Raw genomic sequence first — 19,761 nt, forward strand, 5'->3', positions numbered from 1 at the left:
CAGCAATGATAACAGGGCTGCTCTCTGTCTGTGTTTCAGGTTTCTGTGGACACATCTATGTATCTTTTTTAATTTGTTTTTTTTTCTTCATCTCTTTTTCCCTTTCCTCTCCTGCTGTGGAACTTTAAATGGGATCTGGGCACTCTGAATATCTGAAGTACATCACTCCATCCATAAACCCTTCTGCCCCTCTTGAGATCACTGCTGCTCAGGTGTGGTGAGCCCAAACTGCTGAGGCTCTTGGGCTGAGCACAGGGAATGAGCTAAGAAGCCTTGGTCTTAGGGGGACAGGTGGATACTGCTCCTGAGATGCAGGCTGGAATACCTTTTGGCCTGAATCAAGCTTCCCCTGGGGGGAGAAACGTGGCTTCCCTTGCTGCAGAGCCATGTGCCAGCTGTGTTGGTGCGTGGGCATGAGTCACATGGAAGGGAGCCAGACTGATTGGCATTGGGAGATGCTGAAGCTCTTGGGATGTCTTTGCAGCAAGAATAGATTGCAACTGCCTTGCAATTGCCCCTAACCATGGCCCTGCCTGGGAGAAGTTGTCCTGGCACTCTGCACTGCTGAGCACTGGGGATGTGACCCTGGGTGTCTCAGCCATGCTCTTGAGCACTGTCTGAGGCAGTACCTGGGGGAGGACAGTGAGGTGCCGCTGACAGACCCACCCTGCTACCATCTGGGGTGTACTCCATGGACCAGGCTCACCTGTGATTCAAGATCTCCCTGCAAGCTTAAAACAGTGTTTTCTTTTATTACAGCTTTTTTTAAATGTCAGAATTGTTTTCCTACTTAGATCACTGTAATTGCAATTTCAAGTGAAGAGCCTGTGAAAAGAGGTGTCAGGGTGTTCCTTCTAAGCATTGTTTCATTGTTGCCATGTGTAAAATTCACTCCCAATTCAAGTAAAGATTTAAGTGACAACAAATTTTCAGTTATTCTAAATATTAAAAAGTGATATTTTTATTCTTGATAGTTCCATATAGATTTTTCTATCAGTGTAAAAACAAAAACAAGTAAACTCTACAGTAAAAGCTTACAGATAAAGTAGTAGAAGTAAAAGCTTATCGAAGGATCTAGAAAATCCTTCTTTATAACTGAGACATTGTTTATTTCTGCACTTTTTGACTCCCAACCCTGTATGTGATAGAAGCTCTTCACTGTGAGCTATTAGTCATTATGAGAGCCCTGGTTTGGAGAGCTTCCTAGCTCGAGGAGGGTACCTTGCTGTGCTTTTGCAGTTAATTTGCTCCAAAGTTGCTGTGAGGGTGCTGAGCTTGTGAGGACTTGCTGGCTGGAGAGTCAGTGGTCAGCAATGCATTTGTTTGAGTGAAGTCAAGCAGAAGAGGAATCCAGAAGCTCCTTCTCAGGGCAGTGCCAGCTGTGAGATCAGGCAAGGTTGTTCAAGGCTTGATCCAGTCAGGTGAGACTGGAAAGTCTCCTCCAGAGATGTGGATAGCACATCCCTGCTGGGCAGCCAGTTTCCAGGAAACTCTTCATACTTTGATGTTTGTTACCACATGGCACTTAGAGTGGTCAGAGGTAAATATGTGGCACTGTTCTCTCTGTAGATGATATTCCTGAGACTCTTAGTTTAGGAGGCAGTGTAAGTAATGACCCCACAAGTCTAGGCCCCGCCATCTCTCTGTTTATGTTCAGACACAGGGCTGGGACATGGGGATATTGTAGCACCTCACTCAGGGCCTGAGGTCCCCAGTGTAAGCCTTCAGAGAGATGGGCACCTCCTGCAGCTTCAGCTGGGGTAGAAAACCAAGCCTCACTGGACTTCTACGTAGTGCTCCCTGCCATGAAGGAGTGAGTGCAAGGCATGAGGACCTGCTTTGTCCTTTTCTGGGGTATGTATGGGGCAAGCAAAGCCATCCTGCCAGTCCAGGGGGCGAAAACCAGTCCAACCCCTTCTATCCCTGGTTTTCTTTGACCTTTTTGTCACAGCCATGTATGAGTGGTGTAGTAGGAATGGTGGTGCTCCTGGGCTGTCTTCCTTTCTCCCCAGTAAGTGATACATCTGTCCTGGCTGAAGTAGTCTGCCCTGGATTGGCAGCATAGTAGCTGTCACTGCAGTTAATAGCAGGGCTGAACCCTGGTATCCACCGCTGGCAGAAATAATTCTCCCTGTTTATGTTCAGGCACAGGGCTGGGACATGGGGGTATTGTAGCACCTCACTCAGGGCCTGAGATCCCCAGTATAAGCCTTCAGAGAGATGGGCACCTCCTGCAGCTTCAGCTGGGGTAGAAAACCAAGCCTCACTGGCAGGATGCAACCCAGGAGGTGCCTATAGGACTCACTGCACTTTTGCATTTTCTAATCTGCTGCCTAAAGCATTATCTTGCTTGCTCAGACAAGTCATTCACCACATCAGGAGCGTGTGTGAAAATAACTCAGTCAGGATAACCAGAGGAAAATAAATGGTTGTGTAGTTGGCCATTTGGAGCTGAACTAGCTTGGGAATTTTTTCGTTCAGCAACACCCTGAAAAAAAGTAGTGCAAATGGGTGTGAAATATAAAGAGAGTTTGCTTCCTTCTTGCATAGGCGTATATCCAAAAAAAGACAACAGTAAATATAGAGACATCTACTGCTGAACGCTTCGGTAGGGCTTTAAAGGATCTAAAGGCTCAGTGTGCTTGGCTGGTAGGACGTTGGATCTTCCCCACTGAAATGAGCTTTGAATACAAGGGAAATCTCTGACACAGCAGAGAGGAGAAGCCACAGATCACCTGGGGTGTTTTAGTGCGCTGCTCAGTCACCCAGGCTCTACTTCACTCCTTGATTCTCCATTTGTACTTGAAGAGAGGATTCCAGACATAATGTAAGTACAGAAGGGGAAACCATGTCCTGTGTTACGGGCAGCAAAATCAGACTGCAGTGGGTCAGATCCCCAAAAGGCACTGATGTTTGTTACTGGGGTGCAGGAGAAAAATGTTCAGGCTATGGCACTTCTGAAAAATGCAGAATTACTTTGCTTCTGTGAGATGTAAAGTGGATTTCACAGCTACTGTTTCTGTTGCTATTTAGGAAACATCAGTGCAAAAGAACAGGATAATGTCTTCTGCTGCTGTAGAAATGCCAGTGTAAATTATTTATTTCCTAATTAGTAGACATTGCTCTAATGATAGAGATGTTTAACAACAAGTTATTTGTATCATATCAAACCCTCTATTCTAGAGATGGCTTTTTCCCTCTGTTGGGTGTTAAAGCAGTTGCATGGATTAATCACACTATAATGCAGCCAAACAGCTCATCCCTGCTTGACTCAGGGAGAAGAGGCTTTTTGGCTTGATACGCACATGAGGAAAATCACATCCTAGTTGTACAAAGTATGTCTTGAGAATAAAAGCTGAAGTTTAATTTAAAAAAACTAAACAAAACACCTTGTTTTTTCCCAGCAAATAAGGTCATGCAGCCTGATTGCCTGGCCCATCTGTTGCTGTTCATAAGTGTGTTATATTTTTATATTTTTAAAGGCCAATATTAAATGGTATTATGTAGTTATGTACTTCTTTTTTTTATTTTAAATTCTTCTTGGCTTGTCAAGCACTGTCATTATACCAACCGCTGTTCTTAAAACAGGATTTTGGTTAAAATAGCACATACCTGCCATCTGGTTGAAAAATGTAAGCTTCCTACACAACTAAGTGGAGTTGAACTACGGTATTAGGAATAGCTCATGTTCTCTTGAAAATAGCAGCTGATGGCAGATTGCAGAAATCAGCCAGTTATCAGTTGTCATTAAGCTATTTGATATCTGACACACATGGAAAGCATGCTATTTATAAGTATGCAATTATGTTATAGAAGTATTCCTTTTTTTTTCCTCCTTCCCTTTACCCATTTAAATATGTTGGTTTGACTGGACTGGAAAGAAAAGTCTCCCTTAATATTCACAGAATAGATGTGCTGTAGACTGAAGGTGTGCCAGACTGTTTGTAACATTTCTGTCATCAAAAAGTGATCTGAGAGGGGTATAGAAATAAATTTGGTGTTCCTGTGCTATATAGCTGTAGGTGTCTAAAGAGAAATACCAGCTACAAAGAGCCCAAGAAACAGAAATATGTGGAACTAACTCGTAGAAGATTGCAAAACTAGAAATCATAATGGAAAATAGGCATTTTACTTTAATATGTATTTGCATTCCTGCTAGCAGGAGAAAAGAACTCAAATTTTGGCATTAACTAAAGCAGAAACACTAAAAGCATAATTATTTGCTAAACCTGGGCAAGGCAGCAGAGACTCTCAGAAGTGTAGGTTAGTCACTAACATGAAAGCTTAATGCTAACCACTAAGCAAGGACTCTCACAACACAGGGCACGGGGTGCTGCTGGAGAGGGCAGTGAGGCACAGTGACCTGTTCCCTTGTCATACCTTGTGAGGATGGTTACAGAAAACAAAGCAGAAACAACTTGCTCAAAAAGAGGGATCAGAAATTATTTTGTGAGTGGAAATGTGAACAAAAAAGCAGTCAAAATAGGATGGGGTGCTTTAAGGCTAAAATTTTTATTCAGAGGGGTTGTGAGGAGGTGTTATTTTCATGTGGGCAGAGGGTTAGACCCTGATTAATCTGCAGCAATGACATTGGAATCTTGTGAGCACATCCTGCAAGATTTTGTAAAAAATAAATATAGATCACCTATAAATAAAACATAATACAAAAAATAAATGAAACTATAATAATATATAAATAATATCTGATTATTCTCACAAATTTTTGGTTATATTAGATCAGAAATGGTTTGAGTACAATGAGGAGTTTGTTGACCCCACTGAATAATTCCCAATCTCTTCTCCTATATAAATGTTGTCTGGAAAATTAAGGTCTGTGGTGTTTTGGCTTCAGCACAGTCTTGATCAGGTTTGAAATGGCTGGGTTTGAATCTGAAGCCTCTTGCTTTTCAAATGACATCTGAGATTCTGGTTGTGAAAGGTCTCTAGTCATTTTGCTTTTAAAAGTTACTTCACCCATAACCATCCAACCATATTAAAAATGTATTCAGCTTCATAATTATAAGTTTTAGGTTTTACAGTCAACAGAGGTATGTTCTAACAGAAAATTAGGTAGCAAAGGTGTAGGTCAGAGGTTGTGGTTTGCTTTTTATTGGTTGACTTTTCCTCACCAGAGTATTTGAAAATTTTATTGTGGAGACTAATCACGACTCCCTTGCTTCAAGCGTTTGCAGACCTTCTTAGGCCAGCAAAGCAGCTTCAGCAATCTCAGCATTTTGGCAACATTGCAGCTATCTTGACCATAAAAAGACTTGTGAGTGGTGCAGAGAGCACCTCCCACAATGGAAGGTTTGCAGGAATGAGGGATGCCCAGGAGCGTTGGGGCTCTCCAGCGCTCCTTCCCAGGTGTGTGTACCACATGCCAGCTCTCTGTGCTTTCCTGCAAACCAAGCTGGTGTTCCCAGTGAAAATCAAGGTCTGCAGCTGCTGGGGAGGAGCCTCCTGCTGGCACACAGGGAAGGCTGGCAGAGGAGGCAGGGGCAGACTCCCCACAGAGTGAAAAATGCAGATGTCAGTTCAGGGCAGTTTGACAGAAAGTGTCTCTTCCTCTCCACTTCCCAGACTGCATGCAGTTATTTGCAATTCCAAGCTGCTTATTCTCTAATTTAGTAGCTAATGACTCATCTGCCCTGGTGTGCTCCTTTTTCCCTCCCAAGCCACCAGCTCTCCCTGCTTGTTCACTTGCTCACCAGCCGACTGGAGCAAACCTGCTGTCTGCTTTAGGTCCCTTTGGCTTGGCCTTCACAGGTTGTTTCAGCCTCCCCACCCTGGCGAAAGGTTAGTGAAAGCCCATTTATCTGCTTCTCTTTTTTTTTGATTTGTAATTTTTTCATGTATTTATCTGCACAGCAGATGGCTAATAAAAAAACCCCAATGAAATACAAGCCCATTTATCTGCCTCTCTTTTTTTTTTTTGATTTGTAATTTTTTCATGTGTTTATCTGCACAGCAGATGGCTAATAAAAAAACCCCAATGAAATAATCTGAGTGTGTCTTGTGAGGGGTGGTTGGCAGAGAAAATTGAGAGGGAGAACATGCACTCGTGGATCAAAAGTAGCTGTGTAGGCAATTTTATTTAAAGACAGAACACAGTATTTTATTTTGCTTCTCACATTTGAGGAAAAAAAATGTTAAAAAATGCTGACTATAGTTGAAAACATTTTTTTTAAGTGTATCAAAACTTGTAAAGGTGATCAGGAGTGATCCCTGGTAATTAGATTTCAGGGTGAGAAGCATCCTGGAAGACAAGGAGGTTTCTCAAAGGAGCTTGATGGTTTTGCAACTGCATAAAAAAATTTCCTTTATACTGTAGGCAGATGCCAAAAGTACTAGATATGGTGGCATGTTACTTCTAGAATTTTTATAAGGAGGTTAGGAAATGATGTAGCAAAAGGTGGTTGTTTTTCACATGGGTTCTAAGAATATTGCATGTCCAAATGAATTCATTGTGTCAGATGAAAATATGAGAACTTACTCTCAGCAGTCCTGAAGTACTAAACCTTCCCCAGCAGAAACTTGTCTTGGAAATGAGTTTTCTGGGACATTGTTCTGGTGTTGTTCTCAGGTTAATTGTTCCAGGTCAAGTTTTCTGTGGAAGCTTAAGTAATTTTCTCAGCTTCTCAGATTCTGACCTCTTTATGTCAGTGGGGAATCTGGTAACACCCATATTTAGGCCACCAGATGCACTGCATTATGAGCATGTGGGGCTTTTCCTTTTTTTAGGTGAAGCAGGAGGTGAGAGAGAGGAACTCTAAAACTGGTTTTGTTTGCAGCAGCATATAATTTGCCTTTGGCTTAAGGGAGTATCTTTTCTTTGACTTGAGAAGTTCTGCTTTTACTAAGAGAGAGCTAGAAAATGAAAATTTTCTCACCATGGGCTACATTCCTTAAGAAACTTCAGCTGTGTTGGGAAATATGTGCTCTGTCTGACCACGCAGCCTTTAAAGTAGCAGCAGCGAGGAAGGTTCTGGGATTGCCTAAGAAATTGCAAGACTAAGGAGAACTTCCCAGCAGGCAGTGTATACCTCAGGTACTTTGCTGAAGGGCACCAGTTGATAAAGCCAGGCTCCTTGATAAAGCCTCCTGGCTTTATCAAGGAGCCTAGAGGGAAGCCAGGAGCACCCTCCAGGCCTTTAGTGCTGGGGATGCAGCTCTCTCTTGCTCCTGCTTCCTCACAAAGTAACCACAGCCTTTCCCTATCATCTCATGTTGCTCAAGGTGAGAACATGTGTGCAGAAGTTCAGTATCAAGTTCTATGGGCAACATCCAATATAATCTGTCTAATCTGAGATTTTTTAAATTTTAGTTTAAGTTTTATGTCGTGTAGTGGTTGCTGGTGCCAGTAGGTATTTTGCATATATATTACTGAGTATATTGCACAGAAAATTTGTGTTTTGAGTCAAGATCAGGAAAGAGGAAAGAATAACTTTTAAAACCCATAAAATTGTCACAAATCACTCTTGGGGGCAAAAATGGTAGAAGCAACATGAGGCCCATCAGGGCAGTATGTTCTGGGATAATGATTTTCCACAATGTAAGAAAGCAGATATTTAGGGTTGTATGCATGTAGTGCAGGATGTGCATGTAATTAACAGTCTTTCTGTTTTTCTTAAGATACCTTGGAAATTTATGTGCTGAAACCTAAAGTTAAAATCTCTGAGGGCAACTGCTTTCAGCTTAAGAAATGGCAGGTATTTAATTCCTTGTACAACCTAAGTTCTGATGCTCTCCTGCCTATGGGTTATGATGGACAAAACCTCTTTTGGAGTATGTATATGGACTTTGCTATCTCTGTACCAGAATGTATGTGACATTTTTCTGTCTCTGTGATCACCAAAGTCCTTTAGGGAGGGATATGTTACAGTTGCCATTTTAAAGCTGAGAGCATGACAAAATACATGACCACATACTATGTTTTTCTCTAGGGCTTCTGTTTCATAGAAAACCAGCTACACAGCTATATGGGGGAAAATACCTGGGGATTGAAGTGAGGGATGCTTGAAACAATGCTGTTGTACTGGGAAGGGCGTCCTTGTCCACAAGGCAATGCACTTGTGGCATCATTGCATCACCTCAGGGGCTCGTACATCTTCCCACCGACTGGATATTTTCATAAGAGGGTACAGGGAGAACTGGAAACTGGAAACATGCTTTACCTGAAATTATGCAAGGATTCTTATTAAATACTTTCTTTTTGCTGTAGGGGAGACTTGCTTCGTGACTGTGGTTATTGTGTGCAAAAATAATGGTTGTGAAGCACTCATTAAACCCTGCTGAAGAGGATGGTTTTGGTGGGGGGCGGGTTTCCCATGGGCTCAGGAGGCATTGTGCCCATGTCTTTGTGATTCTGTACTGTTCAGTGTTAAAGAGAAGCATTTCTGCTCTAGATAATAGAAAGAATTATCAAGAGGCTTTAGAAGAACAATGTCCTTTGGACTTTTAAAAAATTAAGCATAATAAAAATGTTTCCTTGACTACAGGAAAGATGCAGGCATTCATGTGTACAAGTGGAGCATTACATTACCTTCTCAGGTAGCAAGCAGAAGCCCACGCAGTGTTCTACTTGAGGACTGATTTGAGTTGCCCTTGGATCAAGATTCTGTCTAGATTAAAGGCTCAAATTGAGTCATGTGAGGTGCTCCAACTGCATGTATACTCTTTGCTCATGACAAATGTAAAGTTATTTAAATTATTTGGCATCTCAAGTAAAAGCCCTGTGGTTAATAGTGTAGAGAATTTTCAGCTGATGCCTGGTAGCTTCATTATGAATTGGCTATTGAGAAAAAAGCAGGAGTGTCAGTTTGTATGCTGCTGGGTTGGTTTCACTGTGCTGACGACTCCCAGGTAAAGCCTTACTTAGCAATGCACTGCAGGTTTGCTCATTTTAAACAGGAGCAGGCAGAATTTGACCAGCAAACACAGATCTAAAGGAGACTTGCAGAATTCTTGAGGTTTGCCTGATGTGTGATGTTTCTCAGCCCTGATTTAAATAGATGTTTGGCATCACCATTGCTCTACTCCTGGCACCCAGCAGAGATGCCATGCATTCAGCAGGGCTGCAGAATGAGCTGGATGGAGTGGCTTTTGACCGTGGAGCAAGCATCTTGTGTCACTTTGGATCATCAGGGGGCAGGAGTGATGGCAGTGATCTTTCATTTTGTCCACTGTAGTGCCTACCATGCTCTTCTTGCTTCAGAGAAACCCTAGTGGAACCCCTGGATTTCTAGGAAAAAATATACCAAAAGCTTAGGACTGGACTGTCTGGCACAATGCTGGCTTAGCTCCTGGGCAGGAATGAGAGGAGTGGGAAGGACAGCTCCTTTGCTTTCCTCCAGGGGGAAGGAAGCTGGACAAAGGAAGCCAGCTGGCTTCCCTTTTCTTTTCAGTTTATTCAAAGGAAAAATGAAGAAGAAGCCTGAAACTTGGCCAGTTACATAGATTCCTTGGGCAGAACCAAGCACAGCAATGATATTAACTGTCTGCCTGTACTCAGTCTGTGTAAGATAGAAAAAGGATGTATGAATTAATTCTTCCTCCTTCTATGAAATCTCCCTTAACCAGGCTAGAACAAGGATTATCAGTTTGGAAAAAAGTTTTTTAGAACAACTTTACTGCCATAACATCTTCATGCCAGTTTTGGCAGTTTTGTTTTCAAGTACCATGTGGAGACCTTGAATGCTTCATGTCTCATGCAAAAGTAGATACCTCATGTTTTCACATCCTACATTTTCATGTCTGTGCACATGTGTGACATGCTTGTTTAATGCAATTTGAATGCATGCAAATGACATTTTTTTATGTCCTCATTTCCTTGAACAGGTTTTAATCATGATCAACTGTTGATTTGATTTTGAGTAGAATGCTAATAAACTATTTAAAATGCTAAAACTTTGCTTCTGGAAAATATTCTTAGTTCATGAAATGGATCAGAACTAATAGAAATAATAGTCTGCTGCAAAAGAATTTCCATTAATCTTCTTAAAGGCGGGAGATCAGATTTCAGAATCAGATTAAATATTTGTGTTCCACATTAGGAGACCTCCTCGATTCTGTCTGACAATTAATCCCCTTCAGGGTCGCAGTTGCTCTGGTCTGCATTTCCCTCTTTCATGTTGTGCATGAAGGATCTTTTATAGACTCTTAATGCACGTTTATTTGGAAGTTGAAAATTGCATTGGAGGCTTGACCTTCCCCTGTGTTTGTTTTTGTTTTGTTTCTTTTAGCTGAGAGCAGGGAGAGATGGGCACTTCCCACTGCCTTGAGTCTCGTAGGAGTGGCAGGGGCGGTGTGTAGACCACGTCCCACTGAGCTGTTCAGCTGTCATCAGCGTCTCATGATTAAATCTCATGCTGAGGGTGCATGCATCCCCCCACCCAGCACCTCCACTCGCTCAGCATCAATTTCCCACTATGTAAGATGTGGGAGACGAGCTGACAGCTTGCTTGCAGGCAGAGCACAGGATACTACATGGCAAGAGAGAATGTAAAAAACACCTGCTTTAAGCTGGTGCTGAAGATATTTGCATAATTTATTAGTATTTTTAGAAAACAAGGGCAATTAAGGAAATAAATATTTGTCATAGATGCAGCATATGTTAATATCAGATGATGTCATTGTTCAGTGATGCTTTGCATATTACCTCTGTATGCAGCAGAGGGCACTAAGTGGTGCTTAGCTTTTAAAGTACAGGAAAATTCTGCATTTTTTTTTCTTCATTACCCAGATTGCTGCCTTAAGAGTACTTCTCACAGGTCTCAATTACTCACTCGACTTTTTTGTGTGTCTTTGTCACATTTGTTACATTTTGTCTTTATAAAATTTAGAGAGATGGCCCATCCAATGGCAGTCTGTCAGCAGGTTTATGTTTTGGGGAAAAAAAAAATTCAAATGTTATGTCAACTCATTTTCTGAGTTGATTTGCAGTCATTACTGTCACTGTGATTCCTCATAAGTTTCCAGGCACAGCCATGGTGAAACTGGGGGAGACCTAGACAGATTTCTCATCCTATTCTCATCCCACAATGATGGTGTAAGTGACTCCCAGAAAATCAGGGCTAAAGTCAAGAATTTGCCAACCTCCACAAGACTGGAGACAGAAGTATTTTGATGATTTGAACAGCAATGATATTTTGCACAATGACGTAACTACTTCTCTCAATATCAAAATAATCTAAACTTTTCTGGAAAGCTGTATGATATAAAAAGTGTGTGATGGTTCACTACAAGTTTCATAGCCCTGCACTAGAAAGTAGTTTATATCACTACCATATTCTAAGTACATTCAATTTCCTGGTTAAAAAATAAATTAAATTAAGGCAATACTTCATTGCATTTACATACAACTTGTCAGGGATGAAAAGATTTTTGATGGTAAGAGATGAGGAGGTGAACTGCTCCTTCAGTTAAAATAATTTGAGGGGAAATAAAACTAGAGGGAGATGGATTTAAAAGCAAAAGGAGGTGATTCTTCATGCCGGAGGTAGGACCTACAGGACTGCAGATGATGATGTGAGTGCAAAAAGTTTCCACAGGCTGATGGAAAGATTGGGCAATCCTTTGGTAGAGAAGCCTCAGAGACTACTCAATAGGGCAATCAGAGCAGGCACAGCAAATCCTCTGAGCTGAAAATGGGGGGAGACAGAGACTCTTATGAGAAGGTGTAAGTGCCACCTTATTCTTCCCTGGCTCTGTACTGCTGGCATCTTTAGTAGACTGAATATTGGACTAGATTGTACTGGGGATCACTGGGGAGTTCCCTCTATTTTAATGGACTTAAAATCTAAAAAAAAGGTCAGGCTGTTGAAAACAGTTCTAGTGCAAATGAATCACAAATGTAAAGCAATTTCAGGTGCATGACAGACTACATTCATTGCTTTGCTATCAGACTATAAATCATGTTTATAAACCTCTGCCTCTGGAAGAGTTCTGCTGTATTTATTTCAGGTGGCTTTCAAGTCTCACTTAAGAATGTGTTTCTCCAAATGTTTCCAAATGCTACCTTCTCGTACTTTTTTTGTTGTTGAAGAACTTTCTAGAATGGTTTGAGCCAAATAATTGTGCTATTTGTGTTTCATCCCTGATCTCCTGTATTCAGTTGGTTCACTAATATATCTCTAGTGTGCAGAATGTTTGATTAGTAAGGTGAATAGCTGCTTTCTTTAATGTTTTATCCTGACGGTCATGCTCTTTGAGCTGGTTACAAATGCCACCTGCTATTCAAATGATCGAAACATAGAATTGTGGACTAAATTAATGTGCATTCATTGCACAAGTCCTGTGGCCACAGTCCAGTCTTGTGTTCTAGCAGAAAGGCAGCCAGTGCTGGCAGGGAGTTACAGCTGCACGTCGCACACTCGCTGCATCTCTGTCCAGCAGAGCAGTGCTGAAAGACACGGCCCGCCACCTTTGAAGGGAGCCTTTCACTCTGTCACCCCTGCCCTGCCCTGCCCTGCCCGGGCTGTTACTGAGGGGAGAGCCCATCTTGCTGCAGCCTGCAGGGGTTTGCACAGGAGGAACGGGGAACCTGTTCGTGGGCTGTTCCCCTGCCCCAGCAGCGCTCATCTTCTCACCTCTGCCAGCCAGTGCCCGTGCAGGGCAGGGTGTGGAGATGCCAGGGGTGCCATAATGCTGTGGATGTTGGAGCAAGCAGGCACCAGGGGCCGATGGGTGGGTGGTGGGTGCCATACTTTTGCCAGCCTCTGGGGGAACATCTTTTTCTTGGCTGGGCTTTTCCATGGCTGGCTGGCCTGCCTGGGCTTGGAGGGTGCTCAGAAGTGCATGTTCGAGGTTTGATCTGCATTGCTTTAATCATCCCAAACAAGCCAGTCCTGTCCACATGCAAATACTCAAACTGTGTAATCCTTTTGCGTTTCATGTAACAGTTTTGTATTTTTCTTAGTTTGGCAACTTCTGTGTCTTATGAGAATCAGAAACAATCCCTTTGCTTGGAGTTGGCCCTTTTGCTTATTTGCGTATACAATTTCAGATCAGCATCAGTGTCTCATATTCTGCTTTCTCCTTCTTTCTAGCCCTGAGCAGAAAGTGCCTGTGGTGGGCCTGCTGGGATGGTCTAGAGACATGCAAGCATGCCCACTGGGAAGGGAGCTGAGGTGGGGCAGAAGCAGTTTTCAGATGTACGCTGATGGCAGCTTCAGCCTGGGGCTTTCTCTGACAGGTGAAAGGTTTTTTTGTGGTGGTGAGCTCAGTGAGCAGTCTTCATTCTTCTTCCTGCCTCAAATCACTGCTGTGTTAAAAGCATGTTCCTTATTTTCCTATCCCATTCTTCCCCATGTCAAACAAAACAGTTTTATCGTTGAGCAAAAATTTAAATACTTTAAATTATTTTTATAAAAGTTATTGTGCAGTACTTTACCATTAAAGATAAATGAAATACTGAGATCATTTGTATCTCTGTGTGTCAAAAGCTACTTTGTCCTTCTGTGCTTGTCTGTCTAGGGAAAGCTGATATGTAGCCCACAGACAACAGATGCATGAGGAACATGTTTTTAATCTCTTGTTAAGATGTGGTGTTGGCACTAGAAGATGTGAGGACTTTTTATTACTCTGCTCCCAGCATGGTGCTGGGTGAGTTCCCTGGGATGCTTGGAAGAGCAAGCAGTGTGCTGGGGTGTTTTCCTTTAGGACTCTCAGTTGGAATCTGCTGGGAACTGATTTTCTACTTGTTTTTTTAACCTGGGGTTCTAAAGCCTAGTAAGAGCCAAGTGGTCACTTTTGTAGTTGTGGGACTTTGGACTTCTGTGAAAAATAAATTTTAAAATACTATCCTTAAGGACACTGCAAATCACTGAACAGCTTTTAAAAAGAGTGTGCCATGTGTGTCTCTGTCTAACTGGCTGTCATATCTCCCAGAGCACTGGGGGACTATTTCAGTTACTTGCAATTCAAGCTACAGAAATGCTGTGAGTAATATATATATATTTTTCTATAATTAATAGACCATACAGTTCTGTGTGATTAATAAACCCCAGTGACATGACAAACCAAGTACTTGGAATTTTTTTTTCTTTTCATTTTGAAGTGCAGATGTGAATAGGAAAACAATAGTTAATGATTTCACATATTTAGGAAAAAGGTTTTTTCCCTGATCTGGATGGAAGTTTTTGTTGTGTTTCCATTAATGTATGAAATTGAGTGTTCATTCTTTGTAGAAGAATTAATAAAGGTACCATGGGAAAAAAAAATGTTTCCTCTGTAGACTTGACTGTGCAGATATAAGTATTGCATGTGTTTATGCCTATTAATTTTTATTGAAAAAAGAGTTTCATGTTCCCCCAAAGTTTTATGTTTTGGTTTTTTTTAAGAAACACTGCAAGCAAATCCAGTTAGAATAACTAGAAGCAATTTTATGGGAGAAGAAAAGTATATTTTGGTTTTGTTTTTTGATTCTCGACATATAGACCCGTAAAATGTAGGATTGTATTAGTGTGCTTAGACCATCTCAGAATATTCCATGCTGGAGGAAGGGAGTCAAATGCCACAGTTGAAGCAGATGGTGTTCATGAGTCTGTCTGTGCAGCACTTCCTACACCACGGCGTGGGTGGAATGATGGGAGTAGAATTCTCTGCACTGTCACACAGCTCAGATGCTGCACCAGATACAGCAGCAGGCTGTCTTGCACCAGATGTTGGTGGGTCAGAAGGGAGCATCCTTCTTGGAGCTCAGCTCTCTTTCTCTGTACCTGATTCCTTCTTTCGGGTTTCAGTCTCCACACTGCTGCTGTGGGATCTGCTGTACCTGTGGTCCCACTCAAGTCCTCAGGAGTGCAGGGGTATTGTTGCAGGAGTTGTTTGGAGCTCAGTAGTTTATTCATAGACACTCCCCTGTCTATCCCCATGGTAATATACCTATGAAGAGGATCTGATCCTTAACCAGCCAGTCAATGCAACCATCCTACGTCAATGGTATCGGCACACGCTGCTCTGTGAGGGTGCCTATAAACACATTCCTCATCACATTTACATCCTGGCAATTTGAAGAATCTACTGAAAAAATATCTTGCTCTACTTTCAGGACTCTTCCAGTATATAAAATTACACTGACTACTTTCAATCCTTCACTTACTTTAGTTGCACCACAAGAACACAGTGAAACTTGTCTAATGGGAAAATAACGCAGCAGCTCTTTGTCCATTGCCTGCTCTTTGCAGGCTAGGAGGTGGTTACCAGTTGTAGCCTTTACTGTTGTAAGGCTGATGCTTAACCATAGCTGAGGGCAGTAGCATTCTTGTAATTGCAGCTAGAAAATACTTCCTGGTAATTTTCAGGGGGGTTAAATGGTCACACACTGATCTTTCCTGATTTTCAGCAATTTGTTAGCTAAAATATTTTAACTCTTTTCGCCAGCACTGTGTTTTTACATAATTGGATTTAATGGCCTTAGAAAGGCTGCATTATTTTTCTATGCCCAGAAGATAATGAGAACAATTAAAGTGAAGATAATGAGATCAGTCCTAAAGAGGGGGTGAGATGATCTAAGAAGAATCTGTATTTTCAAGGATGGTTCATTTGACAGGACTCAGTGACACACAAATGGTGCCTGTTGCTTCAGGACCATATGACAGTATTTTTGTCATGTGTCACACGAGGTTATCATGGGGGTTGCATCAACAGGGGGTAGTGAACAGAGAGAGGCAGCAGTTCCTGCAGAGTGTAAAGGATATAGCCTGTAATCACAGACTGGATGGTGTAAAGGGTGTAGCCAGTAATTACAGACTCACTTCCCTGCCCCTGAGGACCTGAGCACTTCTGTCCCACCTCCAAGCCAGTGAGCAGGGCAGCTGTAACACTGACACTCTTTTAAACCTTTCTTGAGCTCTGCTGTTATACATCAGTCATTTAACTCCCTGGCCCTGGGAAGGGTCAAGTGTGACCTTTGTGGTTGTGGGAGACCCCACAATTAGAGGGTAAACACCTGATGCCCTTGTGTTATGTGTAGGTAGAAGTATGTACTGTATATATAATATACAATATTGCTGCTGCTAACATAAGGAAAGTTACTTTTTTGCAAATATGTGAGTAAATAAACAAGTTGAGCCCACATAAGTCATCAGATCAGGAGTGATAACTCACTGGCCATCTGTTTCTCTCTGTGACTCTGTTTTTGTTGCTTGCTCTTTGGATACAAAAATGTATCCAAATGAAGGCACTTCAGCTTGCCATCTTCACATAATTCTTTTGTTGCAGACATCCTTGGGAATGTTGAGTGTCTATGTTTTATTTCTGACTGTGAAAATAATGATATCCAGAAAAAAATGCCAAGCAAAATATGAACTTATATACGAATTATGAACATGATTTATCCAGTTTGTCTGAGTAACTGTTTTGTTGTGGAGTTATTTAATTTTCATCCAGAATGAGTAACCCCCTTTTCAGTAAATGTGAAGCTCTACCTTGTGAGGAATATCTTGAAACTTGTGTAAACATAATTAATAGGAGCATTAAGTATCTGATAACTTGTCTCCACTATTCAGGAGGTGTTGCTGCTTGTAGTTCTTGTAACTTACATTCACATTGCTGTATACATCTCTATAACTAACTCTAAAGCTATGCCTCTGCTTTGAAAAGGGATTGGGCACTTCTTGCCATCAAAGGTACATAGTATCATATTTTTTCTTCAAGAAGGCAGAGACAGAATGTTTTCTGAATTTGTTTTTGGTTTTGAGCACTGAATTTACTAACAGCTGGTATGCTTAAGTCTCTTATATATTATTATATGAGTTATAAGGTTTCATTTCTTACCTGATTGTTCTGGGGTGGTGGAATACTGTTATCAGAAGTTGGATATGGTGAAATTTTGTTTCTAGCTCTTGGACTGAAATCTATTGGTTCTGAAATCACCAAGGTTTGCACTCATTTTCAAGGTGTAGCGGTCAGAGAGAATGCAGTTTTCTGAAGTGGCAAAGATAAACAGGAGTGTGTTCAGACATCCTCTGAACCAAGATCTTGCCACTTTTGAAATGGCCTGCTCAACACCACAGTTCACTAAAAGAGAAATGTGTTATTATAGTCACGTGCTCAGAGATCAGTGTTCTTGTTTGGTTTAGGTTTTTTTTTCTTCAAATAGGAACAGAATAAAATGTGTTGGAAATTGCTTTGACTGGTAACACAGAAACAAGAATACAATTCCATACAATTATGAAAAAATCTTACTTGTATAATGTTTGTGGTATAGGTCTTATTAAAAGGGACAAGTCTTCTCAGAAAGATGTGACTTTAAAAAACCCCAAATACAGTTGAGTCATCAGCATTCTTTTGCAAGTAATGCATGGTTGATTATTTTAGTTGAGCACATAGAGAACCAGGAGTTTAATTTCATACTGAAATATTATCTTTTCCTCTTGGATAAACCAGGCATACTGATGGTAGTTGATGCTATGTGCAATGTGAGGCAAGGCAAGACTGAGCTGTGTCTGTTGAATCACTGCTTCTCATTCCTAGGAAGTTCTACAGACCCGATCTCCTTGAACAATAAATTGCCTTCCTGCTAGGGTTTCTTTAGGGATGGTTTTTTAGCTGTATGCTTTGCTGAAGCCTAGGTTCAGGTTACAACTGCCTGGAGTTTGTTCTTACTTGTTTTATAGGGGTAAGGAGTCCAACAGACAGGCAGATATCACCGTGTATCTTGAGTTGATTCCTGCCATGAAGAGTGAGGATTGAATGCAAGGAAGTTTTGGCTGCCAGGGCTACAGTCAGCAGTGCCTGTTCTCCAGATATTTCAAAGGCTTTGTGCCACCTCACTGGCCTCAAGCAGGGAGTCAGGGCAGAGCCTCTGTTTCAGAAGACCCTCATCTTCTTTGTGGTGAGCCAATACTGCCTGTATGACTGAAATACTGAGGCATGTTTCTTTGTGTGCTAGTTTGGCATGTTATAAAAGATGTCTGTGATCTGTAATCATAGTTTCTGTGCTTATTTAATCATTGAGGAACAATAATTCTGCTCACCCTCCTTTGCCTTTTATCCTCCTCTGTCTCACTTGCCAAAAGCACACGATGTTCCTGAGCTTGCTGTAACTTTCAGGGTTTTTTTGGTAGCTGGAACATTTCTGTCAACAGGTTTTCCCTCCTGTGAGGGTACCCCAATATTGTACTAATGTCAAAAGCAGAGAACAGCAGTTTGTCAGACATGCATGTAAGTCACAGCAGTGGCAGTTTCTATGAACTGGGCTATACTAATTTGCAAATAACTCAAAATTAAACAGCTTAAATAATTTCAAAGTGCGGCAGCCTGGGTCTTCAGGATCACCAGTCATTTAAGCATGCAATTGCTGCTGGCTGGAGTACTTGCTTCCATTAACCACTTCATCTAGTTGGAGGTTTTAAACTCCTGGTACCTTTCATGACACTGAAGTCCAAAGGCTCCTCAGACTGTGAACATCACTATGACAACCAGTTACTTTTCTCCTCAAGTACACAATTTGTAAATTTGGGCAGGGATGTGTTTTTACGGATGTCTGGTGGAACATCTTGTCAGAAGCTAGTATGAATAGGGCTCACAAGACCTTATGAGGCAAGCAAGCCAAACACAAGTTCATCAAAATTAATGTAAAAATGAATGTAAAACTTATTTTAGCATTGAGTTTATGATACCCAAATGAGAAAGGAGAGACACTGAGTGCTCAGGGTGAGACAAGGGACAGAAATAAGGCTCCTACCATCCTGTTTGCCTCCAAAAGAATGTAAATGGACAGGAAAATGTAACCACCTACCAACAGTTCTGGACCCTAAAGTTCATTGCTTACAGCTGGGCCCTATGTCAGTGGCAGGGCATCATTGTGTTTGCCTGCTCCCCCACACTGCAAGCAAGTCCCTCAGAGTTTGAGGTGACAGTACTTGACAAAGCTGGCATGCTGAACTGACTGCTTTTTTTCCTTTTACCTACCTTGAAAATCCCATCCTGCATAATTACCTGGTTTTGTTGAGAAAAGCTGCAGTGGAAAAAAGGCTTGTTAGTTTATGGGATAAGAGTGGATAAAACAGAGTTCTCAATCCCTCTTCCTTTTGTGCATGCTAGAAGGCTCTTGGCAGAAAGATAGCTGGATTTCCAGGGCAGCAGGGAACCAACACTGGCTTCTATTGCAGTAATTGGGCAGGTGCTACAGAAGATGATGCAATAAAACCTGTATGTTACTTCTACATATTGGGCTTTTAGTAATTGCTATAGGACCATTTACTAGGTAAATAATTAGTTTTTCCAGAGAAGAATTAAGATACAATATATATTGGAGAGATTTATGAGAGCTAAAAGGTAACAAATTCATATATTGGCAGCTGTTTATAATACTAATTTTTGTGCTTTATTTAATACCTGAATTTTATTTCAAAAGCTTCAGACAATGCAGGATTGAGAAAATGGTGGCTGGAAGCAAAGCAACTGAGAAATGTATTTGAAAAGCCTGCACATGATATCCATTCCTTTTGTAAAGAATATTTCCTTTATGACCTCCTCCTGCTTTGTATTTAACATTTCAAAGAACTTTGGGGGACTCTCTGTAGGCTGTGTCTTCAGGAAGCCAGTAGCCAAGGATTTAGATTATTGTCAGTGCTGGCCCGAAGCTGGAAACTGCAGGCGGTTTTAATCTCAGGGTGGGGGGTGGGTGTTTAAACCCAACCTTTTGTGTTCAGATTAGGGAGTGCAGGAGGATAGACTTAAGGGGTGTTAGTGAGAATTTTTTCACTGGCAGTTCAGTAATAGCATCAGGCTTTGGAAAGACTTTTTTCCAATTCT

The 19,761-nt window shown here is 41.5% G+C and overlaps 1 protein-coding gene across 4 annotated transcripts in view; it reads left to right on the forward strand.

Moving 5' to 3' along the window:
- The window catches only part of STOX2 (storkhead box 2), a 142,369-nt gene that overhangs the window by 42,081 nt on the left and 80,527 nt on the right, over positions 1-19,761 (forward strand). For 2 of the 4 annotated variants that reach the window (XM_039700089.1, XM_039700098.1), the window contains exon 1: positions 2,517-2,827. The exons of 1 other annotated variant lie outside the window; for it this stretch is intronic. The gene's annotated coding sequence lies outside the window, so the exon portion shown is untranslated. Of the gene's footprint in view, positions 1-2,515; positions 2,828-19,761 lie in introns of those variants that run through there. One more of the 4 variants, XM_039700091.1, reaches the window with a different exon arrangement.

Source organism: Passer montanus, unplaced genomic scaffold (genome assembly GCF_014805655.1).
Source record: "Passer montanus isolate IOZ18808 unplaced genomic scaffold, ASM1480565v1 scaffold14, whole genome shotgun sequence".
Classification (NCBI taxonomy): domain Eukaryota; kingdom Metazoa; phylum Chordata; class Aves; order Passeriformes; family Passeridae; genus Passer; species Passer montanus.